Source organism: Mesoplodon bidens (assembly GCF_964165515.1).
Source record: "Mesoplodon bidens genome assembly, chromosome: 4".
Classification (NCBI taxonomy): Eukaryota; Metazoa; Chordata; class Mammalia; order Artiodactyla; family Ziphiidae; genus Mesoplodon; species Mesoplodon bidens.
The window spans coordinates 113,683,108-113,708,663 of record NC_138160.1 but is presented as its reverse complement, the minus strand read 5'-3'; the positions used below and the strand labels follow the sequence as shown (position 1 = coordinate 113,708,663).

Genomic DNA, 25,556 nt, shown 5'->3' with positions numbered 1-25,556 from the left:
TTCCCCCAGCAGGCTATGTACACACTAAGAGAGAAGGGCACTCAGGGTGTTGAGCGTGGGGTGAACTCTCCAGAACCTCAGCGGCTCCTTTCCTCCTTGCTAAGGGACCAAGGTCCTGTGGGGAGCTGGTACTCAGCACCCATAGTGTCTCTGTCCTGGACCTTGTTACGATATCCCATGTGAGGCTGTCCTGGGAAATTCAGGTAGGGTGAATGAATTCTGTGTATGTGTGTGTGTGTGTGTTCTCAGCTTTGCTGTGGTTGTCAAGGTCAGGGCAGCTAGACAGGCTGGCCAGGGGAGGACTGCCCAGCAGCATCACCTGAGAGTGAGGTGAGATCACTAAGCGTTTGCATACAGCACACAAGCAGGGCGGGAGCGGAGACTTGGTGCTTCCCTGGCCCTGGCACCAAGTGTCTCCGGGTCCCAGTGGAAGCCCAAGACCTGCCTCCGAGCCCTGTGCCCAGGGTGGGGTTGCAGACAGGTGGGCTTCTGGGAAGGCAGATCTGCTCACCTGCCAGGAGCTCAGAGAGGTGCCGGGAGGCCCTGCCTGTGGGTGCCAGTCTCCACTCCTGGCATCTCTCTGAGTCCCACACGTGCACTCGGTGTGTGTTGTTTCTATTCTGCTCTCTGTGTTAATGCTGGTTTGTGTGATCATTTTGGAAGTTTTCTCTCTAAACGTAGTCTCATTGCTGAGCTGCCGTAAAACCATGCCTAGGAACCACATTCACGGGAAGGGTTTGTGTGTTCACAGTAATAAAATCTGGCATTTTTAAAAGCTTCCCTCTGAAGATAACTCCTTTCAGAACTGTACCTCTCCTCACCCCCTTCAGCCCGAGTTTGCTCTTCTGGGAAAATGAGGCGGCTGGATTAGCTGGATTTCGAAGATCATAACGTTATGAGTCCCTAAACCCCATTTTTTTAAGAATCCCAAAGTGTATGAATTAAAATATGCTTTACTTCTTTTCAGCCTGATGAGAAGCCTGTGAAGGACCCTATCAACCCAGAAGGAGAAAATCTGATGAGCGATGGTGTGGGCAACAGGCCTGCAGGTGAGAGGAGGGCACGGCGAGGTGAGACGTGAGCCTGGGGCTACTGGGCTGCCGCAGGTTTTGGTTCCGCTCAGATGTTGTTGCGTCCCCATGTGAAGGAAGTGCTTTGGCGCCAGCACTGTCCTTGGATGACAAGCGTGTGCTGGGGGGAGAAGTTTGGCATGTCGGGCTACTGTGGGTGCGCTGGGTCCCGAAGGCTGTTTTCAGAGGTTTGCTGAGAGTCTGGGGGGAGACGTGTTGACCTCAGGGCATATTTGGGGAGCACAGCACTGCCCAAGGGATGAGATGGGCTTTGGGGTCAGAGAAAAGGAGTGAGGGCTGAGATGTGGAATTTAGCAATGGGAGTTGGAAAAAAGGTGCCCGGCCCTGGGGCAGGCACCTGGGGTTGAGACTGACTCCTAGGAAGGGCTGAGAGGAGGAGGGCTCGTGAAGGGGACCAAGGAGTCCTGGGCTCAATGCAATCTGGTCTTTAATGGAGCTGGGGATGGGCACTGTGAATCCCTAAGATTTCTCAAAATGTTTTGGCTTTGCATGGTAATCTGGTAGCACAGATTTGTTTCTCTGTGGTTGTAAAAGAAACTTGTGCGCTTATCTGAGAGACAGCTGTGTAAGGGACACATTGGAACATGGTTGGGGGAGGGAGGAGTTGTAGCAGAGGAGAAGGATGGGGACCAGGGATGGAAAGGGGTGTGCACAGGGCAGGGTCCTCAGGGACTCAGGGGTGTGTCAGGGTCTTTAGTGCTTGGGAGCCCTGTGACTCCCAGAGAGGACCCCGGCGGACCCCTCCCATTGCATACGTACCTTCACACAACACGTGTCCACGTGGACACCAGCTTGGGCAGTGCCCTTCTCTTACTCATTGGCGGTTCCCAGGTGGGGATTTAGGCCTCACAGAAGAGGAGGCAGAATTTCCCAAGACCTCACAGAGATGTGGCCGCTGTGGACATTTGTGTCTCTCTCTGAAACTTCCTCTAGACACTATTTCACTCCATTTTAGAAGGTTCCGTTGGGTACCAGTCCTGGGAGATGCTCTGTGGCCTGCTGAATAATACTGGGGGATACCCCATCCTCTGCTTCCTTCTTGGAGGTTCCCAATCAACAGTAGCATTTCAAAGGCTCCGAGAAGTCCTGCAAAAAAGCATCTGTTAAACGTTCTTTAATCCTGTATTTCCTAAACTCATTTGACCGCAGATCCCTTTTGCTACAGGAAGCCTATTAAAGTCCTATGCAAGTCTCCTGTCCTCCCACACACCTTGGGGCCCTCTGATTACTCTATATTCTCATGCTAACTAAGATCGTAGGAAAAACCCAAAGGAACTTTTTGGCCAGTCCCAATACTTCACGGACTCACACGCTCTAAATTTCCTCCCAAGGTGAAGATCAGGCAGGGAGTTTATCATCTGGCCTGCTGAGGCCTCCTCTGAGCTTAGAGCAGGCCCGCTAAAGCAGAGCACAGACACATCTGTTCACCTCGACCGCTGAGCCAGCCCCTCTGGCAGCCTGAGTTTGCAGACTGATTGCTTCCTGGTTCATGCTTTATGGTTCAGCCAGAGCATTTGGCCCGAAGGCAGGCACGTGTGCTCACTTTCACAGCCAAATGAAGCTCACCTGGGCCCAGGCTGCTTGGTGGAGGGCGAGATGTGAGCAGAAACACTCCATCTGCCGAATCCCACTCCCCTGCAGCAGTGCAGGCCCTGGGCTGTTCTGACTGTCTTGTTTTGCATATAGTGATGAAATATTAAAGGAATTCTACCAGTTTGAAAACCTTTTTGTCAAAGCACAGGGGCAGCCTGAACATGTGACAGAAGCTCCCTGAGCTTGGAGAGAGGAGCAGGGGGACACAGAGAGGAAGCAGGAACCACCCGAGAGGCTGGAGCTCCCTTCATAGGGGCCAGGAATGGCTCAGGGTGGCCACCTTCTCCCACCTTGTTGCTGCTGGCTGCTCAAGGTGGGCACCGCTGACCCAGAGCTGGTTCTTGCGAGTGTTTTTGTTTTTTTTCCTCTTACTGCTCTGCACTTTATTGTGATTCACAGATATTGCATCTTTTATAAATAGAAGGTTTGTGGCAATGCTGTTTTGTCAGATGATGGTTAGCATTTTTTTGCAACAAAGTTTTTTTTTAATGAAGGTATGTACATTGCTTTTTTAGACAATGGAGTCCTGGACTAGGAGGCTTGTGGTGTGTCCTTGGGCAAGTACTTGAACCTCTCAAGGCCTGGCTTTCTCCACCAATGAAACTGAGTGGTAGACCAAATTCTCTGGGGCTTGTTAAAGCTTAGGTTATAAGATTCTACTTGGAAGCTGGTTTGTCTGTTCACACGTTTGTTGCCAATGTTACCTTGATCCCTAGTGAGACACATTGGACCCAGTGGCCATCCTGGAAGGGAGGGCTACACCTAGAGGGCCCACCCGAGTGTGACCTGCTATGGCTTGGACAGACCCAGGCTTTCCTGCCCACCAAGATGGTGCTGGAGTTGGGGCAACCACAGCTAAGGGTCAGTGTGGCATTGGCCAGCCACATTTCAAAGCTGGCCTCCTGGGGATAGTGCTATGACTCGACTTCTGTTGGGCATCCTCACAGTGTTATGTCTGCATCCCTATCTGTGTCTGCAGTGGGGTCTGCTCTGGGCACAGACACTGAGGCAGCCCCCTGACATTTCTGATACAAAGTGTCAGACCTGAACTGGCCCCAGTCAGAGTTGATCCTGGAATGGCCAGAGCATCTGCAGGGCCTGAATCTGTGTCTCTTTGGCAATGTAGCCCTCATGCTCAAGGCCACATGCTTACCCATCTCCCAGGGAAAGAGTGAGTGGCCCCCCTTGGATGATTGATTAGCATCCTGTATTTCCCTTTGCCAAGGTGTCTCAAAAGCACACAAGCAGATGGCTTCTTGGGGAATTCCTCTGGGGAACCGTGGTTCTACAAATCCAAAAATATGTAGAAATCCAATATTCAAATGAGAGAAGTTGGGAAAGAAAATGTGTTCTTTCCCCTCCTCTCAGTTAAAACCTAAATACAGAGCTGGAGGGGTCAGAAGTAGCTTCTACTTTCCCGTGGTTCTTCTCCCTGTAAGAGGAGAAAAACAGACCTGGGGCTGCTTCTAACCTCCAGGGAAGGGGCCTCCGAAGGTCTGCGGCTCTGGCATGTAAGTCCGAGGAAGTGGACTTAATTTAACTGAAGAAGCTTTGCTTAAGCAGCTGCTGTGTGCTAGGCTAGGGCCTGGCATTGTGTGGAGTCAGGTCTGATAGCTTACGGCTTAAAAAGCACTTGACATGGATCTGGATTTTGTTCCCAGCTCTGCCATGTTCCAGCTGTGAGACCTCAGACCACGGGCCTAGGCTCTCTAAGTCTCAGGTTCTCAGCCTGTGAAATGGGGATCATAGTACCTATCTCGTAGGATTGTTGAAAGAATCAAATAAGTTAGGGCATACAAAGCGCTTAGCAGGGACCTGGCTCATAATACGCTCTCATTAATCACATACACTCTCTCTCATTAATCACACGGGCCCAGGGCCTCACAGCTGGCAGAGGGGATGTGCCCCGTGTTAGAAGTGACAGAGCAGAGGCTGAGAAAGATTATGTGAGTTTTCCTAAAATCACTTGGGTTGTTACTGAGAAGGTGGGTCTGGGATTGGGGTCTCTCAATTTTCCGGTAAGATGTCCCAGCCCTGCTCTGAGATGGGGGTCCCTCCCCAGGTCTCAGGTTGGTTTGGGAGAAGTAGACCCCGCTGGTGGGGCCTGTGCCACCGCTGCTCTTTGGCAGATGTTGGGCCATTAAGAACACAGCTCTTATTTTAAGTGTTTGTGTGTGTGTGTGTGTGTGGTACGCGGGCCTCTCACTGTTGTGGCCTCTCCCGTTGCGGAGCACAGGCTCTGGACGCGCAGGCTCAGCGGCCATGGCTCACGGGCCCAGCTGCTCCGCAGCATGTGGGATCTTCCCGGACCGGGGCACGAACCTGCGTCCCCTGCATTGGCAGGCGGACTCTCAACCACTGCGCCACCAGGGAAGCCCTTTTAAGTGTTTTTTATGCTTCCTAGAGAAAAGTGTTTGTAGAACTCCAAGGAGTTAGAAAAGCCACCCAGATCCATCCCCCAAGCTGGCAAAGACAGTCCATCTGTGGAGGGAGAATTCAGAGCCCCTGTCCCCCAAGACCTGATTATCCCCACCCTGCCCCGCATCTGTGTTTTACGGGGCTGCTTGCTCTCTGGCATTTGGCTTTTCCTGTTCCTTTCCCTGAGGTTTGGTCCCGTTACTGTTTATGAGCAAATAAAACTTGGATTGCTGCTTTGGGCCGTGGGATCAGTGTTGACTTGGGGAGGGATGTCTAATTTAACGTAATGCCGCTCCTTTGGCTTTCCGTGACTCCCACTGCAGTCCCCTCCGGGAAGAGGAGCAGAAGCAGTGGAAATGCGATTAAAGCAGAGGCCTCGCCTCCTCTCCTAACCTCGGTGCCAACAGTCCCCTGCTAAGAGCGGGGTGAAAGCCAGATGAAGTGTCGGAAACACAGATGTTGCTTTTCTTTGAATTCCTACATAGACATGTATGAATGAGCAACCTTTGGGGACACATGAGCTCAGGGGTGTCATGGGTGCTGTGTCAGCTGGTTTCCCATAGCATGAGGTCTCAGGGCAGGGCTGGAGGGTATGTTTTTGATCATATGCATGAGGATGCCCCATTCCTTCTTTGAAGGAAGAAACTGAACAGCGTAACTCATTACTTCAAGGATAAAATCCAGTTGAACTGGTGTTTGGTGCCAAGTAGACCCCCCATGTTTGTACCAAATGTATCATTTTTATTTTCCTAGGTGCACAGAATCCTGTTCGGGATTTTCCCCCGAGCTAATGGGCTTGGAGGAGCAGTCTTGGTGGAGCCAGGGTAGGGGTTGAGGTGTGGGGAGGACTGCACGTCCCTGCGGCGGGGGAGGGGCTGCACGTGGGCTGCATGATGGAGGTGCATCTCCCAGGAGGTGCATCTCCCAGAGAGGCAGCATATTCCTTCTGGGGCTGTTGACAGGGCTGTGAGCCAGGTAGGAGGAAGGTAATTACATCATCTCATGGCACTCTTGTCTCAGGGGGCCAAATGAGCTGACTCTCCAAAACTAGGGTTTACTTTTGACTTTTTAATTTATGGGCTGATACAGATGCATGCTAGTGCACTCCTCAGTTTTTCTGGAACAGCTGAGGTGTGCCTCGCAGAGCGGGTGAGATTTAAGAGGAGCAAATGTGACTTGACACTGAGGATCTCAGAGGTTAGCAGGGAATATGGGATAGATCACAATTCACGACGATGCTCAGCGAGATGGGAAAATGGGCAGAGGAAAGGCATGGAGAAACCCAACGGCAAGCACCCCACCGTGGCTGCAAGGGCTTCACGGAGGAGGGGGGCTGGCTCTAGGAGGATGGATGGGATTTCCACACATGGCGATGGGTGGGCAAGGCTTCAGGGAAAGTTCGTCCAAAACATAAGTGTCTAGACAGAGAGACGAGAGCCACTTCGTAAGAGGTTCTGTGGAGGGATGTTCTGAAAGTGGCTGGAAAGGTCGAGGCCCTAATGCACTTTGAAGATGCTCAGTGGGTATTTACTGAATAAATGTGTGAGTTAACGGCTGAGCCTTCATTCAGCCGACAAGTACTTACTGAGTGACTACTATGTGCTAAACACCGCTAGGGGCTGGATGTGCAGCTGTGAACAACACAGATACACGTTACTCCCTTGTGAGTTCACATTCTAGCAGGGGAAGACAGACAGTAAACAAATAAATATAATACACAAGTAATATGTACAGTGTGTTAGGAAGAGGTAAGTGTAGGGGGAAAGAATGAGTAGAGGGTGGGGACAGCAGGGGTGTATGTGTGTGTTTGGCGGAGGTTGCAGTTTTGACCAGGGTTGCAGAAGAGGCCTCGCTGAGATGCCATCTCAGCAATTTGAGAGGGATGTGAGGAGTCAGCTCGGGGGATATTTGGGGGCACAGCATTCCAGGCATCAGATCCCAAGGCAGGAGAGCTGATGTGCTTGAGGGGCAGCAGGAGGCCCATGTGGTCGCAGCAGGGTGCGCAGGGGGACAGTGGCAGGAGAGAAGATCAGAGAGCCCCTGGGGGCCTTGAGGCCAGCGTAGGGCTTTGGACTTCAGCGTCAGTGATGTGGGGGCCTCTGGGGGACTTCGAGTAGATGAGAGATGTGGTGTGACTTCTGCTTTGAAAGTGTCATTCTGTGTGTTGTGTGCAAACCTGACTGTGAAAACCTGGAGGCAGGGAGACCATTTGGGAGGCTGCTGCAGCCCCAGGTGAGAGGTGACGGTGGCCTGGCTAGAGTGGTGTCATGCCAGTGGTGTCAGGTAGTTCCGTTCTTGACACGGACGATTCCTTAACAGACTGAATGGGGGTGTGAGAGACTGGAAGAGTCAAAGATGAAGACACAGTTTCAGCCTCAGTGATGGGGATTGGGAAGGCTGTGGGTGGAGCAGGTTGTGGTTGGATCAGGAGCCGGTTTAGGCATGACAAACCCGAGATATTGTGGACATCTGCATGGAGATGTGCGGGGCAGCTGGCTTCCGTTGTAGAGTTCTAGAGAGAGATTGGGGATGGAGATGTAAATTTAGGGTCCAGTTGACCTGAGATAGTGTTAATGCCACAAGATAGGATGAGATCACCGAGGGGTTGATGGAATATAATGACAACCAGGGCCAACGCTTTGTTTAGTTTTAAGCGCCAGGCATTCTGTTAAGCACTTCCCACATTCTCTTTGTTCCACCACAGTCTGATGAAGTGGGAGCTGTTATTTTCCCCATTTTACAGAAGATGAACCTGAGGGTCAGAGGCATTAAGTAAATTATTCAAGATCACACAGCTATTAAAGGTCAGAGCCAGAATTTGCACGTCGGTCTGACTCCAAATTTTTAATCATTGCACTTACTGACTCTCTGAATTATGGACCTAATTCTCTGCAGAGTAGGGGATCCACTGAGATGTTTCAGCAGAGAAAGGACTCAGAGCTGTGGGTTAGGCAGAGGCATCTGGAACCTGGGGGCTCCTGAAGAATGTACCAGGGAGGGGAGAGGTAGAGACCAGAGGCAGGGAATATAGAGAAGGTTTGGACCACACAGTGGGGGTTGGTAATGGGGCTTGGAGAAGGGATTCCCTAAGAAGGGGAGAACCAGGTTGTGGTGAATGCAGTGTTATGAACTAAGTCTTTGTGTCCCCCCCGTCCCCCGCTCCACCAAATTCACATGTAGAAGCCCTAATGCCCATGTGGCTGTATTTGGAGATGGGGCCTCTAAGGAGGTAGTTAAGGTTAAATGGGGTCATAAAGGTGGGGTCAGGATCTGATAGGATTAGTGTCCTTATAAGACGTGACTCTGGAGAGCTCTTTCTCTCTCTCTCTGTGTACAAGCACTGAGGAAAGGCCCTTTGAGGACAGAGCCAGGGGAGGCCAGCTGCAAGTCAGGAAGAGAGCTCTCACCAGAAACCAAATCACCAGAGCCTTAATCTTGGACTTCCAGCCTCCAGAACTGTGAGAAATAAATGTGTGTCGGTTAAGCCACCCAATCTGGTATTTTGTGATGGCAGCCCAAGCTGACTAATACATCCAGACTCTTTGGTATTCTGCTTTTTCCAGACCTGTGTCTTCTTGCCAGGCTACAGGGCTCAGCCATTTGATAACTGGTCTCTTAAGGAACTTCTCTTCTTCCTCTAAACATTTCTGAATGGACCAGAAGAGTCATTGAACAATTATCTAGTCAGTAGCTTCTCTGTGGAGCCCACAGAGTTGCAGGAAGAAAATTGGTAAATTCTTTTCATTCTTAGTAAAACCTAACATTATCTCGCTAATGCCTGATATTAAGAGTTCAAAGTCATCTCGATACCATTGATCTTCAAAGGAAGAGATTTCCTTATTTGACAAGGCCTGAAAAAATGTGGGTGAGGTTCCTTTCAGATGGGAATTTTATTTCAATTTTGTTTTTAAAAAATCTTTTAAGCACTTTTGTACAAAAAGTGTTGTAGTTTCTTTCTTTCTTTCTTTTTTATTTGAAAACACCAGAGTGTGAGGGAGGAATGCAAACAAATAACAAAAAAAGATGCTTTTATAACATTATTATCACTGTTGAGAAAAAAGAAAATCCTTCCAACAGCATTGAAAAGTCCAAAGATGAAATAATCTCATTTTTTTCTCTAAAGGCTTTAAAAGTCTCTGCCTGTTGATTCCATCTCTTGTGTCCAGTGAGGCCATGTCACTCTTCAATGGCCCAGGGGTTCACTCTTGCAGAAAGATCAGTCCAGGTTTCTGGGCACATGCCTAAACAGAAGGGTGGAAGCATCAGGGGACTAAAAACCTTTCCCAACAGAAATGCTGTGGGCAAGGAGACCCTTCCCTGAACCAGAAGGAGGGATGGGGGCAGTATCACTCCACCCCCAGAGCAGGGGATGGCAAGAGGCCTAGGGCCCCACCTCTGTGTCCATTCCCTTCCCAGAAGATTGTAAAACCAGTCAAAATGGCATGCCTGTGAAGAAAGTGCAACATATGTTGAGAAATACTGGTAGAGGGAAACATCTGAGGAATGAGAAAAGGTTTGCCAACTTTTACTACAAATTGGGGAAGAAGCCATCAGGGAGATGCCACCACCAGGTTAACAGACTTTCCTTTTCTGGAACTCCCGTAGCCTAGGAGGTCAGGTTCAATTTCCCTGTCCAGTGGACTGGACTTCTAGATGAGGCATTGTGGCTGCCTATGGACTCAAAGCACAAGACCACAATCCAGGGCCCAATTCCAGCTATGAAATCACCCCAGTGCCAACAAATGACGTGATGGTAACTTACATCCTGCAATTGGGAAATCTCACAATATTCTAGATGAGAGTTTTAGAACATTAAATAAATTTGCAACATGGCTGACTTCTCCTCACCAACCTTGCCACTTCCTGCTCTTGGCCTCCATTGAATCACTGGGTTCAGTGGCAACATGTGCCCCCGGAGCATTTCGAGCCCACCGAGGGGCAGGGAGCCCCCGGGGAGGCTGGCACCCTCATTTCCATTCCTAGTCTGAAGAGGAGTGGGCTCTGGCGCTGTTGGAGCTCGTCTGCAAGAAGGCACAGAGAGGTGTGCTCAGTGCCACCAGCCTCTTGGGAAGCCGATGTTTCTGGGATCTTAAGGTTTTCTCTCCTTTTCCTGCGAAAACGCTTTCTCAATAAAAATGAGTTGTCAGCTGCCCTTGAGACCCTCTAAGTTGATTTTGGCTCTGTCCATTACAGGTAGCTTCTGTGTGAGGAGCCCGTATAAATCTTACTCAGTGAGGGAGTGTTAAAAATGGCAAATTTCAGAGTAAAGGTTTAACAAAAACCATAAATAAAACTTCAGAAATAATGGAAGTGTTTATAAGCATCTGTGGAATTCCGCACAGGAACAACGAGTGTGGTTCAAGTGCCAAGAGATTGACTGAGATGCCGTGTTTGCCTGGAGAGAGGGAATATCCATCTTTATTTGGCCTCTGCTCAGGGAGGCTTGACGTGGAGAAGCACAGACATGGGCAGGGCTCCACGGCCAGGTGCGTGAGAGGGACTTTATCACTGTCAGGGGCCAGGGCAAGTCAAGGCTCAGGAGGCTGCCAGTGGGAGAGGAACTTGCCAAGGACCGGGGCCTTGAGTCCCAAGTGTCCAGGCCTACTGTGCACCTGCAGGGTGGGAAGGTACTAACCTCACAGTGATCTCATAATCCCAGCAACAAGCGATGTGCCTTTGGCCCATTTTCCAGCTAAGGAGACTGAAGCAAAGAGGGGTCTGTGGCTTGTCCAAGTCCTAGAGCAAGCCCTTGTTGGAAGCTGCAGCAGAGCCAGTGGTTCCCAGTGCCTGGCCCCAGTGGTGCCAGGCCTGCATTTTCCTTGCCTCTCTGGGGAGTCCCCCTGCCCTCTGAGTCCCCTGGTTGTGTTTTCTAAATGAAACACTCTAGAGTTGCTGAGGCCCATTGGGTCTCCATCCCTGCTGGAGACTATCATGCCTCCTTCCACCCAGTGCAGCTTAGTTTATGCCCAGAAACGGGGCTGGGGGAGCCAATCCCTTGGTAGACTTTCTAATGGGACATAGATCATTACAGATGGGACTCAGGTTTTACAAAACAGCTTAGGAGGTAGATAAATTAGATCATGAAAAGTGCATAAGGGACATCAATTATGCAGGAGCCAGAAGAATGATTATAAAGTGATCTGGCCTCAGTTTTGGCCCATGAAACATTTAACTGCGGCCATTAAAGTAGAAAACATCCCTTGCTCCCTACTTCAGAGAAGTGGGGCAGTGGGGGATGCAGCTTTGCCTGAGGGGGGTTGTAAAACACGTGATGACCTCCTTCGCTTGTGGGCGTCTGGGGTAAAAGGCCACCTGGGAGGCACAGAGCACTGGAACTGGGCTCTTTGGGTGGAGAAGAGTCCGGGAGCCTCTGGGAGCACAGAGGGCCTGGAGAGGGCTCAGCAGAGGCTCTCCCTGCTCTTTTAACCCACAGCACAAAGGTGCTCACCAGAACATCCTGGGGGGAGTCAACAGACAACGTGACCCCTGGGTCCTCAAAAATCCCCCAAAGCTGTCCTGCCTGTCCTGCTTCTTGCCCAGCAACAGTGCAGACCTGGCCTTCAGTGGGCTGGCATCTGCCAAGCTTCCCTGACCTGATGCTACCGGTGAACATGGGCGTCCAGGGAGATGGGCAGGTTATGGTGACCCTGCAAGCAAACTGTGCATGTTGGCTTCCTCCATGAAGCTTCAGCCAGCATGACTGGTCCCAGGCCTGGGCATGACTTCTGTCTCCGAAAGAACCCTGACCTGACCCTGAGCCACACACGCAGGCTTCCGTGATGGTCTCTCAGCCCTACTGGAGGATGTGCTGTGTTTCTGGAAGGCAGGGGCCTTCTTCCTCCTTCTCTCACCCTGTGGGCTTTGGGCTGGGCACATGGTGCATCAGCTGAGCCTGTTTGGGTGGGGCTGGGGGTTAGTTACCAGCTAAAGGATCATGGCACACACTCCTGGGCTCTCCCTCCCTGTGGTGGGTCACTGTTGGCCACTGACATCTCTTGGAATCAGAGTGTGCTTCTACCTGGAGTCCTCTCTTTGCTTTAGGCCCCCCTGTGCCTTGGAACACGGCTGTCAACAGCTGCTAGGAGGAAGAGGCAAATGGCGTGGCTGCAGGAGTTCAGCCTGGTGCCCTCGGCGGGAGGGCTGAGCAGGGCATGTAGTGAGTGCGCTGTGTGAGCCGGGAGCTATGTGAAGGGAGGTAGAGTGGGAGGTGGGTGAGCGCAGTGCCAGGGAAGGTCTGTTGCCGCTGGAGGTCAGAGGTGAAGGAGTGTGTTCCCTATCAGCTGGGTTCTCATCGCCCCCATGGCCCTGGTCCCCCAGGCCTCTGGTCCTTCCTCCCCAAGGTCACCATTTCACTGGGTCTTGCTGCTGGGCAAGATCAAAAGCTTTTCCTTGGAGTGGAGAAAGGAGTGATGTGACCTCCTCGTTGATACTGGGGGCTCGGGATTCTGACAGATGTAAGATCACATCCCTCTCTGCCATTTACAAGCTGGGCTTCCTGGGATAAGTTACTTAACCTCTCTAGGCCTCAGTCTTCTCAACTGCAGAACGGGGATCACAATGACACCTATCACACTCTGCATATGAAGTGAATTCTCTGATGGGTGCTTGTCAAGGAATGGTGTGTTCTCCCCACAGTGGAGAGATGGGTGTGGGACTTTTAGCTCTGCTTGGCCTTTTTTAGAGGTTGGAGTTTGGGGGCAAGCACTTGGCCTTCCTGGTCTCAGTTTATGCATCCGTGAAATAGACTGACTTTGTGGTCAGATTAGCCATAAATATCAGCAAGTCCACTTTTCAAAGGCTGAAGCCATTTGTTACCGGGGTATACCCTACTCATCCACTTTAAACTTGCATTATTGGATTGTTAGTATTATTAATGACAATTGCTAAAATTTATCTGAAATTTCTCATGGTGCAAAGTCTGGGCTAAATGCTCTGCATGTGCTTTCCCACCTCACCTCTCAACTCAGTAGATGGTGGAGGTGAGGTCTAGAGATATTAAGGGACGTGCCTGAGGTCACAGAACTAGAGTGATGGAGGCAGGGTCTGAACCCTGGCAGTCTGACTCCTGAGCAGAGACGTTCACAGGCAGGCCTGCATAGCAGGAGCTTTCCAAAGTCCTGCCTGGGAGCCCACCATTCTAGAATGAGGCGGACAGTGGCAGTAGGGGTGGGAAGGAATTTCTACTGTTTTTTACAAACCTGTCAGAAGGAGCCCCATGAAGGTGATTTCATTTTCTCTCGGATTCCAACACCAGTCAAGCTGCGGTAATTTTCCCTGAACTAAAGGCCAGTCTGCAGAGAGAAATACTTTCGCAAACCTCTGAAATATGCTTGCATGCTGAAAAGGGCAAGGCAGCCCAGCGCACAAACGAGGGAAAGGGCACAGGGCTAGCTCAGCCATTTTGTGAGCTGATGGCTGGAAACGAATTTGGATTGTGCTTCTTCGGCATTTTGCACACAGCGGAAGGAAAGTTTAAAAGATATTGCCTGGAGCTCAGACTAGGCGGAAGATTCCACCATGATGAAGGAGGCAAGAGGGCACATGTGTCTGTGGGGCTCGGGCTCGGTTGATTGTAGATTTATATATAGATAAGGCTAATTTATTGCCCAATCCACGAGGCCTTTGAATGAAAGCTGTTATTAATACTTGCACTGGGATAATAGCATGAAATGGAACTGTCCTTGGGTACAATTTGGGTAGATAGTGTAGTGGGTACACTATCTACCCACTGTCCTGGGGTAGATAGTGCTCCAATTTATTTATTAATGCAACCTTTCTGGCCTGTGAGGAGCAGGACCCTGCTTGTCTGGTTTGTGTTGTGTCCACATTTAGAAGTCGTGTGACAGTTTACTTAACTGCATTGAGCTTGACGTTAAAAGGTGGAGAAGAGGCTTCCCTGGTGGCGCAGTGGTTGAGAGTCCGCCTGCCGATGCAGGGGACACGGGTTCGTGCCCCGGTCTGGGAGTATCCCACATGCTGCGGAGCGGCTGGGCCCATGAGCCATGGCCACTGAGCCTGCACGTCCGGAGCCTGTGCTCCGCAACAGGAGAGGCCACAACAGTGAGAGGCCTGCGTACCGCAAAAAAAAAAAAAAAAGGTGGAGAAGGAATCTTGGAAGAGGAAAGCCACAGAGCTCCTTGGAAGGCTGGAGGGCTGCAAAGCAGTGAGCATCTGGGAGTCTCTATACTTGGGTTCTTCCCCCTAAAGGGAGCTCCTAGAGTTTTGGAAATCACTTCCTAAACTGTAATCTTTGTAGTCTTTCGTGTGTGGAGGTGGTGGCGGCGGCCGTGCTGAGCACTGATGATGCAAAGCTATCATTGGAATTGTTGCGGGAGAGAGTTCCTGGCATCCCTGAGGCCTCCCCAGCTCCCATGACAGTGACAGTGGCACAGGGCTCCTCCTGCCTCCTAAAGACAATGTGAGGGCCTGATTCCCAGCTCGCTTTGGACTCCTTGGGTGGTGTTCCTGCCTGGGATGAGAACTCAGGCACATGGCCATCATTTCTGAGGGTGACAGCTAGGGACGGAGGGCCGGGGCTTGGGTGCCTGTTGTGTATGACCACGATGCTAACCAGCTCCACCCTGTTCCAGGTCTTGGGTTGTAAGAACCTGTGTGTAAGTGTCACAGTGAGTCTGACAGAATGTGGTTACTGCTGGCTCTCCTGGGTGGTACCTTGCAGCTTTGCCACTAGAGAGGGAATGAAGCCAGCCCTTCTGTCCCCTATTGAAAGCTCACAGGGAAGTGTCTTATTGGCCCATCCTGACCAATCACCGGGGGCAGTGGGGGGACCTGAGAGGGGCCTGGCTTAGGTCAGAGCTCTGATTCTGGCCATTTGCAGTAGCTGGAGGTCACAGAAAGGCAGAACATGGCAGCCCCACTTCCAGCCATGTGGCTGCAGACGGGGTGGCTGGTGGAGAGATTCCTTGCAGGAGGGTAGCCTTTTCCAGAAGATGGGGAGAGTGTGGCAGAGAAGACTGGTGAGCCAGTATAGATTTTTACCAACAGCAGCAGAGGTAGAGTTGACAGTCTGCTGATTTGATCGAAGGGACAGTGTCTGATTGAAATGTATATTTCTTGATTACTAGTGAGATTTGTTGGCCATTTGTGGTTTTTTGTGTGTGTGAATTGCCTGTCTGTGATCTTTGCCCATTTTTTTTGGTAGCCGTTGCTGAATATTTCAGAGGAGTAGGGGAGGTGAATCTGAGTTTGCTATTTTCCACCACCTTTGGTGGGTAATTGTGCTGACTGTAGTTACTCCTGCCTAGAAAAAAACCAGCTGAGTCTCCAGAAAACCACTGTGGGAATCCAAGTAAAATGCTCTCTCCTTAATCAAATTTCTTGTTTGGTCATTAAATATTTTATGTGAGAATTACTGATTAGGGCCAATATCAATAGCCTCAGATAAGCAGTGTATAACACTAATTAGAAGGTACTGAGTAGCTCCCAGTGAGTTGTCTATAGCAATTTGGGAATTGCTGTAGTTGTTGGCAAGCTGAGCTGGGAGGTGGGCATGTGAGCTAGGGGTGGTGCGTGTGTGTCTCTGTCAAAGGTGCGTTGATGGGCAGGGTAATTGCAGTGTGGCGGGAATCACTGCTGATTTGGAGGGCTCCCTTTGGGTGAGCTGTCCTGCCTGGTGGGTGGCATGGTGGGCTGTACTGCACCCTCCATCTCCAGTCATGTGGTATCTGGGCTAATGAGGTGCTGCTCTGAATAGTGGAAGTTTCCAGCCTGAGAGGTGGAACATCCGATCACTGCCTCACTCATCTCTCTGCCTGTGTACGTCTCTCCAGTCTCTCTTACCCCTTCCAACACACACACACACACACACACACACACACACACACACACACACACACCCCACTGCTTAAGCATTACTGGCTTTGTTTGTTTGGAATATTACTTTGTGAGGGTTTTGTTCTATCTCTTGCAGGGGCAGCTGAACAGGCTGCAGTGAGATTTACTGGCTGCAATATGTCAGGATCACATCAGCATCCCAACTTGGGTCACCCAATGTGTGTAGCTCATGAGAGGAGGGAGAGGCTTCGGTCCTGGGGTCCCCATGTCTCGGCAGGAGTCACACTGAGTTAATCCCTCCTGGGAGACTGCCTCAGCCGTGGGGCAGTGCTTCCTTCCTCCCTGGTGACTGGGCTAGAAATCATCACCAGGGATCAATGGAGAGGGCTAAGAATGTGCGGGGAGCCACAGGAAGAAGGATGGGGGGGTCTGCTAATGCTGCCCATGGGAGTCCACTCATGGTGGCACCATAGTGGGGGAACTGGCTTAGGGGTCAGAATCCCAGCCTCACTTCCCACCAGTTCTGGGAAAACCATGGCACCTCTCTGAGCCACTCTTCCCTCTTCTATATATAGAGGATAATGATACCTACCTTGTGGCTGGTCATTTTAGAGGTGGTACAGCCTCCGGAGCCACTCGGATGGGCTGAATGCCCCTCCATGCCTCTCCCCATCTGTGCAGCTTCAATCAAGTTATTTAACCTATGAGTCTCAGCTTCCCAACATGTGAAATGAAGATAATAACAGGACCTACCTCACTGGATTACTCGGAGAATTAAATGAGTTGTAAGGAATTTAGACCAATAAATGCTACACAAGTGTTTGTTAAATATAAATAAAAGTTGCATAAATTGCCTGAGATGTGCCAGGCAGCACCAACCAAATGCTCAAGACACCCACTGTACTAAGTGCTGGAGACACAGATGTGAAGGAGCCAGACAGGGTCCCCCCCCCATTTCCAGTCCAGGGGAGACACAGGACACCAGTCAGAGAGCAGGATCATGGCACATGGTGGTTAGTGCCATGAAGAAAAGGAAAGCAGGGTAAAGTGGTGAGGAATGACAGGATGGGGGGGAAGGTTATTTTAGGTAGTTGGGGCCACATTTGAGTGGATACCTTGGTGAGGGGGGTAGTGAGTCATGGGAAGAGGCAGAGGGAAAAGCAGGCAGAGACCCTTAGCTGAGGCTGTGGCTGCTCTGCCCCGAACCCTGTGCATCCCTTCCCAGGCTCATGCACACTCCTGCCCGACCCCATCATCCCTTCTTGCCTTCCCTCCCAACTCCTGGTGCCTGCAGCTCTTTGTTGGCAAACTGACCTCAGGCTGCTGGCGGACAGAAAAGATACCTGGGAATTTTCATCCTCCCCCACCCCCCGGAGGCAGCCTTTAGCCAGTGACTGCTGGGTGCAGGGGTGCACCTGCCAGCCCCTTTGCCCCTCATGGGGAGTGACCTCCACTGTTTCCTGGACTCCCCGGAGGTACTGCGTCAAACCACTGACTGTGGGACTTTGCTAGATGGTGCTCGCTGGCCTGGCTTCATCCCCTCCTGATACTTCTGGCTCACTTCCTTACTGGCTTTGTGGGAACGCTCCCCTAATAAATCAATTTCACATGAACCTCCTCTCAGCTTCTGCTTCTGGGGAACCTAAATCAGACCCTGAGCCAGAAACGAGTGTGACATGTTGAAGGAATAATGAGAGACCGGCAGAAAGTGGGGAGAGGATGAATGGAGGAGAGGCTACAGAGGTAGGCAGGGCTGGATCATTTGGGGACTTGTTGGCTGTGATAGATTTGAATTTTCTGTAAGAGCAGTAGCAAGTTATTCGAAGTTTCTAGGCAGGGGAGTAAGAGTATACAATTTATTTTATAAGAAAATATCTCTCTGGCTGCTATGTAGACAGTAAACTATTAGGGGAGAAGAGTGGAAGCAGGGACACCAGTTAGGAGGCTGCGGTAGTCACCCGAGAGAGAGGGATGATGGCCCTGAACTAGGAGGGTAGCCAAGGGGAGTGATTTGGGGTTTGTTCTGAGGGTTGGTAGGTGATTGGCCACTATTAATATTTAGACACATGGGTTCAGTTCTATAGTTTGCCCAAAGTCATAGCAAGTCTAAGAGTTCAAAATGGGGACTGTGGGCTGGTGGTGGGCCTGTGGCGGTCCTCCTCCATGCGTCCTCTCCTGCCCCGCCACAGACATGAGACACAGACACACACACCTCTCCTTCCTCTGAACCCAGGAGCCCCTGTTGGAGCCTTTCTACATGTCACTTTGTACCTTGTCCTGGCTGCTTGTGCCTTCCTCCCTGCTACTGGGCTGTGCCCTGGGGCCCTGCTGGAGGGGTCCTGTGGGAAGAGCCTGGGCAGGAGGGTGAGGTCTCCATCAGATCCTGCCCCTCTCTGGGCCTGGCTCCTTGCCTTGGATGGAAGGGAATCAGGGGTGGGAGCACAGAGGCCCTTCTGCGGCCTGTTCAGGGGCCTTTAAAAGGAGGTTTTGTTGAGAGCTTTGCCTGAGGAATGAAAGGCCAAGGGGGCCCCTGCTGAGACCCAGCCTATCAGGCAAGGGCCAGACAGAGCCCACTGTAGCTGTGATTAGGTTGAGTTGGAATCCATTTTGCTTTTGTTTGTTAAGACATTACTTCTTCAGAAAGCAAGACAGTTGTTATAAGTTATGTGTTTTTCAGGTATGAAGTATCTGGAATATTAAAACGCTTGGCTCTGACTTCCAGACCCCCAGGGGACAGATCTTAGAGATGTAAACTCCTTTCTGCATGAGATATAAAGTTCATGGTGAGCTTTAGTGGGTGCTGGGCTTTTTTTTGAGAAACCTTTTCCCCTGGCTACACTCCTTTTCATAATCTGAATATGAAATAGGATGCTGCAGGCAGCTGGAACCAGGCAGGGTCTGTGGTTTGATCCCCAGGGCACATCTGGTGGGCAGATGTGGAGAGTCTGTGTTCCTGGGTGCTGGGCAGTCCCTCAGTTTCCTAGCCTCCCATGGGGACCTGGGAGGCTAGGAAACCCCACCTCTAGAGCCCTAGGATCCACTGACCAGCTGAGACCCCCAGTTTCCCCAGAAGTAGCCAGTGGTATCTGGAGAGATCTGATCTGTCTATGGGAACTTTTAACACTAAAATATCCAGACCTTCAACCTTTTTAAAAAAAATTTATTTATTTGTTTTTATTTTTGGCTGTATTGGGTCTTCGTTGCTGTGCGTGGGCTTTCTCTAGTTGGAATCAAGAAATTCCACTTCTTAATGTCTATTCTAGAAACATAGTCCTAATATATGCAAAGAGACATTTATGTGACTCTTCCTTCCAACTTGTTTTTTACAGTGACAAAATGGAAACAAGCTTAAATTGTCCTAGATATTAATTAAACTGTGGAATAGTCATATTAGGACCTGCATGTAAGGGTAAAATTCCTTCAGCTAGTTATGTGCATACTGTTATGTAAAGACCCCCAAGCTTTATTACTAAGTGAAAAAAGTAAGTTGCAGAATAATTTGTATAACATGCCATTTATGTTAAATCCTCTCTTTATTTCTCTACATACCGTAAAAGCTGGACAAAGCAAATTGAAAACAGTGATTATCTGGGGAGGGGACTGGGATTGCGGGTGGCATCCTTAAGGGGGACTTTCGTTTCATACCTACAGTTGGAGTATTTTAAAAATGAGAATATTTTTCAAAATTACTTGTATGGTTAAGAAGGTTAATACAGGACATAAAATAATTGATGCCTATTATAAGAGCTTTGTTAAGTACAGAGCAATGTCATCTCACGTTCCACTGTTAGCATTTTGGTGCATTTTCTTCCAGTCCATTTTTTCCTTATGCATTTTTACACAGTGTTAAGCATACTATAAGATATCATTTTGTACCCTGCTTTTTCATCTTAACATTTTGTCATAAACGCTTTCCGTACTGTTTCAGACTCTGCATAAATATCTTTAATAGCTGCATAATTTTCCATTGTGTGTATTTAGATATTTCCCATTTTTCCTTCCCATTTTAAAAGTGATCTCTGTTTGCCTAGGAAATCTTCCATCAGTCTGTGAGACAACAAAAGCATAACTATTCTCATGCCTGGTGCAGTGTGGTACATGGAGTGTGGTCAGTCCATGTGTGTGTATATGTGTGTGTGTGCACATGCCTGTGTGTGTATGTGTGTGTGTGTGTATGTGTGTGAGTGAGGGTGATGGGAAGCTGAGGCCGTTCCAGAGAGGTGGACCAGCACTGGCTGTCCCAGAGTAATTCAGTCAGAAGAGGCTTGCAGGTCAGGTCCTTTGTACCTTTTGGATATATGTCTCTTCTATGGAATTATGACAGCAGATGGAATGGGAGTGTCCCACACTGGGGCCCTAGAGTCCTGGGTTGGAGACTAGCTTACACTAACTCTGTTACCCTCTCTGGAAAACATTTTTTCACCAGCCTGCAAACCATTTTGTGAATACAGACAAGGAGATTTCCAGACGTGTGTTCTCTGGATTATCATGTCCAGGCAGAGCCTTGTGGTGTGGTCCCTAGGGAGGCCCTTGTGGGAAGAAAGGGAGCAGTTTAATCTGTCCCTCTTCTAGGCCTTGGTTTTCTGCTCTGAGAAGTGAAGCTACCTGTAGCAAGAAAGAGACAGAAAACCTAAAGGGCCATTTAAGACAGGTTAAAGAGGGGACTGTTTACAATGGCATGGACTGGATGAAGGGAACCTGCAGGGTATGGTGTTGCACTTCTGGGCTAGCAACTGCATCTCTAGAAACCATTGCTACTCCTGGGCATGTAGGGGGAGGGGGAAGGAGCTGTTAGGAACTCAGGGAGAGCTGAGGTCATAAGAGAGAGGCTGCTGAGCAGAATCTGTGGCCTTAAGCTGTTTTATAAACTAGGATTTAGTATAGAGGGAGCTGGGAGGGTAAACACTACAACCTCTTTTTCCTCCAATTTCCTAGTCCTCTCCCACTGGCAAACCTAACCAAAAGCCAGAGGTGGAAAGGGAGCCTGGGTCACGCAGTCCACCTGGGCCAGCCACCCGGGGCACAGAATAGGGCTCCACTCCTTTGTCGGGAAAAAAAGCTATGGCCCCAACACCATGGAAACACAAAGTCCCATCAGCTATTGGATTTTGGTATGAGGAGATCAATCCAGTTATATTCCCACCAGGAATCTAATTAAAACGTTAGCTTCTACTGGTGTGCTTCATACAAGGTAGTGGGAAAAAAATAAACAATTAATTAACATAAAACACAGGAGCTGCAGTCTGGTCTGCAGCCGGTCGTGAGGCAAAAGTTGATAACCTTAGCTTTGGTTTTTCACCAACCATTCCATGTGCCGCTGATCCTCTGCCAGCACCTGGCTTGCTGGCTTATTTTTTTTTTAACCTCGTGGTTAAAACTTTACATGCGCCTATTGATCAAGTGCTGGGGTAATTGGGAAAATAGGTGATCGGCTTCACAAAGATGGTCATTTCATCTGTGTGATTTTTGAGAGCCTTTGTTCTCTCAGTTCCCTCTGGTGAGGATACCCGTGGGACAAGGACATCTTCACACAACTCTGCTCACTCTGAGTCATCCTTCCTCATAGGTATCTATGTCACCAATGTTTCATTCTTGTTCTTTGTATGTTTCTGACAAGCTGTCTACCTGTTAGTGACTGACTAGTCAGGGTAGATTTATCAGGCTCTTTCTCCTTCCATGGATTTCCTGAGTTTCTGCCCATTGGGAGGCATTGGGAGGGTTTCCCCTCACCGTTGACTTTCAGGGTCATTCTTGAGTGGGATTGTGATGCATTGTCCATCCACTTCTGACTCAGTTGAGCACACTGTGCAAGCCAGCAGTAAACCACGCCATGCTTTTCCCTCATCTCTTTACTGATTATAAGGAGCTCTCTATGAGGCAAAGGTGTGGATCAAGGCAGATGGGCTGAAGCTTTGGGAATAAGTGCCATGGGAGTCTGAGCCACCTGCTGTACAATCTACTCTTCCTTCTGACCTGTACAGACTAGATCTTATATATACCATTTCCATCTGACAGTATAATTCTGCTCTTTACTTCCAATTTTGTAATTCAGCAGATCACATAGCACTTAGTTCATGATGGGTGGTTTATGTCACATAGTCATTTAGTATCCCATGGTCTGGTGTTCAGCATTTTCCACAGCTTAGCAGGAAACCAGGAGCTGCTTTACAAATGCAGCACTATTACTAGAAGAATTCCTACTCTAAAACCTTGGGATTTGTGCTGTAATATTTATATTAGGGCTTGCCAGAGGCTCTATATAATATCTCTGTCTGCCAGAAATAGTTCTAGTACAATTGGATGTGCTGGAGTCACCACATAAGAGCCACAGAGCAGCTTATAGCCAGGACCTTCTATAGAAGCTTCTCCTGATCCAGATCTCACTCAAAACTGGAAGACTTACCAGTTATCTAGGAAGAAATCAGAACAAGATGCCCAAATGTGTTACATATTTCCTCCACAATCCAAAGAGGCCAAATCAAGTATTATGTTTTCCTTTGTGGTGAATGGTGGAAGGAAAGCAATATTTTTGTCACTTTAGAGGGAATATACCTATGTGTTCTGGGCTACTGCACCCTTAGAAACTTTACTTATATGTCAGGCCCTTGAATTTTTGCCGAGTTTACCGCCCATTTTCTGGCATGCATATGTCTTACTAAAATATGTATGGTGCTTACTCATTCCTTCTCAACAGGTCCAGTTAGCATAATTACTTCAATGTAATAGGCTATTGTGATTTTCTATGGGATAGCAAGACAATTAAGACTATACTGCAACAGAGAACAGACTATATTGTGACAGAATAGGAGAGTTGACATAACTTTGGGATAAGAGAGTGAAGGTATACTGCTGTCCCTGCCATGTGAAAATGAATGGTTTCTGATTATTTTTATTGACCAGAATTTGTTAGCTCAATAACTGCACACAAGATTTTTATGCAAGGGAAGTCTGGTTCTTTGAATGAGGATGAGGATCCACTTCAATCAGCAAGGAAATATCAAGAGGATTTAGAGGTTCAAAGTTCTCATCTACCTAAATGTCCCCATTCCATGTACAGGGTCTTATGTCTTCCCAGCCAGTGCCCTCTTACCTTAGCACAGTGTCTCTCAACCTCGGGACTACTGACATTTTGGGCTAAATCATTGTGTGTGAGGCTATCCTGTGCCTCTCTGATACTTACAGCATCTCTGGTCTCTATCCACTAGATACCAGTAGTACACCCCACAGTTGTGGCAACTCTCAATGTCTCTAGACATTGCCTAATGTTCCCTGGGAGGCAAACTGCTCCCAGTTGAGAACCACTGCCTTAGTATAAGAGATCTGGCAAATAGCCATATTCATGGTATGAGAACTCTGTAATGCTTATAATTAGGCTTTGTGCTTGGTCCTCAGCCATATCTGCCCTGCCATTATGGAGGATGAGGGACTCCTTCAAACTGCCATGAAGTCTTCCTGATTTTCTACCTGTTTTTTTTTTTTTTAACTCAGGAATTCAAGGTCTTCATTTTGTCATTTTCTGTGTGTATTCTCCCTACAGCAGTCAGGGCAGTTGGCTCATCCCAGGGTCTTTGTAATCACCATTGTCACTATAGTGCCAGAGTGCCAGAGCCACTTCAGCTCCCTACATTTTGACTTCTACTGTCACTCTTCATTTACCATCACCAGTGATTTGAGTAGTTGTAATGCCCCTCCTTACCACAGATTGTCACTATCCCATCTGCCCTTAAAGGAGGCTTTCATCGATTAGGTTAGTTACCCAAATCCCATTTTTAGGCCCTATTTCCTGGTGCCACTTCCAGTACCAAGTATTGTAAAAGTCAAGAGAAAAGTGGCACACTCAAAAGAGTAATTAAAGAGAGGTTAATGAAAGAACTATTTATAAAGGTGTGAGCAGGATGAAGGGATCCAAAGTAAACAAAAAGATGGTGAAGCACCCAGAAATTAGTAAGAGCAGCAAGCCATTCCCTCCCCTGGACTAAAAGAGGAGAGGGAAAGAGCTGTGCCTGGAACCCAGTGAAAGCCGTAGACAAGGGCGAGGGGTCTCCGAAGTTGTTGAAGGTAACTACTGTTGGAAATGTAACTACTGTCAAATGATTGCCAGGAAGGAGAGGAGATGGGGGAGTAAATACTCTAACGTCTTTTCCTTCCAATCCTCTCATCTCTGGGTGCCTCCTAGTGGCTGAATTGGAAGCCAGGGGAAAAGAAACCCATTTAAGCAAACTAGATAGGCTAGCCTCCTGGGGCACAGAGCAAGAATGGAGAAGACTGGAGAGGAATATCGTGGATAAACCAGGAAAAGTTGCTAAGCCAGGGTTTTTTTTCAGTTTTTGTTTTTTTGTCACATGAACTTGTTTTGCCATAATTTAATCTTCCAGTCCCAAAGGAATTTTAAAGATCACTTAGTCATTTTTGAGTGGTATATAATGAAGGCATAATTTTATTTATTTTTTATGTGGCTATGTTCCAATAAAACTTTATTGACAAAAGTAGGAAAAAATAAACAGGCAGTAGACTGGACTCAGTCCACAGGCCATAGTTTGCTGACCCTTGAGTTACAGTATAATACAGTATAATATCTCTTAGATATACCTTAGTTTACATAAACACTTTCTTATTGCTGGGCATTTAGATTATTTCCCCAATTTCCTTATTCTAATGAAAAAATTTAAATACATGTCTCTATGATTATAACTTTGCATTTCCAAAATTGCCCTTAGAATAGATTCCTAGAAGTAGAATTTCTAGATCAAAAGCTATAAATACTTTTAAGGCTTCCTATTCGTTTGCTGCTTGTGGGGAGTATAAACTGGTGTGTGTCATTTCTGGAAAGCAGTTTGGCAATGCCTAATTGATGCCTCCCCAAGATCTTACTAGTTCTAAGTATGATCATTGTAAAGGAAAACAAAGAAAGTGGCATGGATTTTATGTTTTAAAAAAGGTGTCCCATTGTATTGTTTTGTGTGTGCACAACTGATTACAGAAGTTCAACTTTTTTCTGTATTTTCTTTTTTAAAAAATTTATTTTATTAAAGTATAGTTGATTTACAGAAGTTAACTTTTTTCCATCTTTCTTATCCATTTGCATTTCTTCTATTTCAAAGTTTTTATTTATATCTTGGCTCATTTGTTTTATTTACTTTCTTTCTTTTTATAATTTTGTCTTTTCCTCTCCAATTTTATTTCAATTATATGTATGTTTTGGGGTAAAAATCTAAGAGCATAGGTTGTAGAATCAGACTGCCCAGGTTCATACTCTTATTCTGCCACTTCCTTCCTTCTTATGCCTAAACTTCCATGCTTCTAGAATGGAATCAATAAGACATCATATTATTGCTTTGAGAAAAGTATGTAAAGCACTTTCTGCATTGCCTAGCACATAGTAAATGTATAATAAGTACTATCTATGACAATGATAATGGAGACAATTCTTTCACTACTTAAATGTTCATCTATCTGGTGATCAAATACATTTTTACCTCTATTTTCTTTTAACTTTGTTATGGTTTAATTTAAAAAAATTCCTTGGATGTTATTTGGTATAAGGTATGAAGATAGGCTCTAAATTAATTTATTTTCCAAATAGCTGAATAAATATTCCAATATATTTTATTGAATAGTACATTCCTTCCTCATTAGTTTGTGCCGTGAGCTTTATCAAAT

The 25,556-nt window shown here is 48.1% G+C and overlaps 1 protein-coding gene across 5 annotated transcripts in view; it reads left to right on the top strand.

The window, feature by feature from the left end:
• FSTL4 (follistatin like 4) overlaps window positions 1–25,556 on the top strand; it is a 723,812-nt gene that overhangs the window by 96,771 nt on the left and 601,485 nt on the right. For all 5 annotated transcript variants that reach the window (XM_081231116.1, XM_081231115.1, XM_081231112.1 and 2 more), the window contains exon 3: window positions 968–1,070. The gene's annotated coding sequence lies outside the window, so the exon portion shown is untranslated. The remainder of the gene's footprint in view (window positions 1–967; window positions 1,071–25,556) is intronic.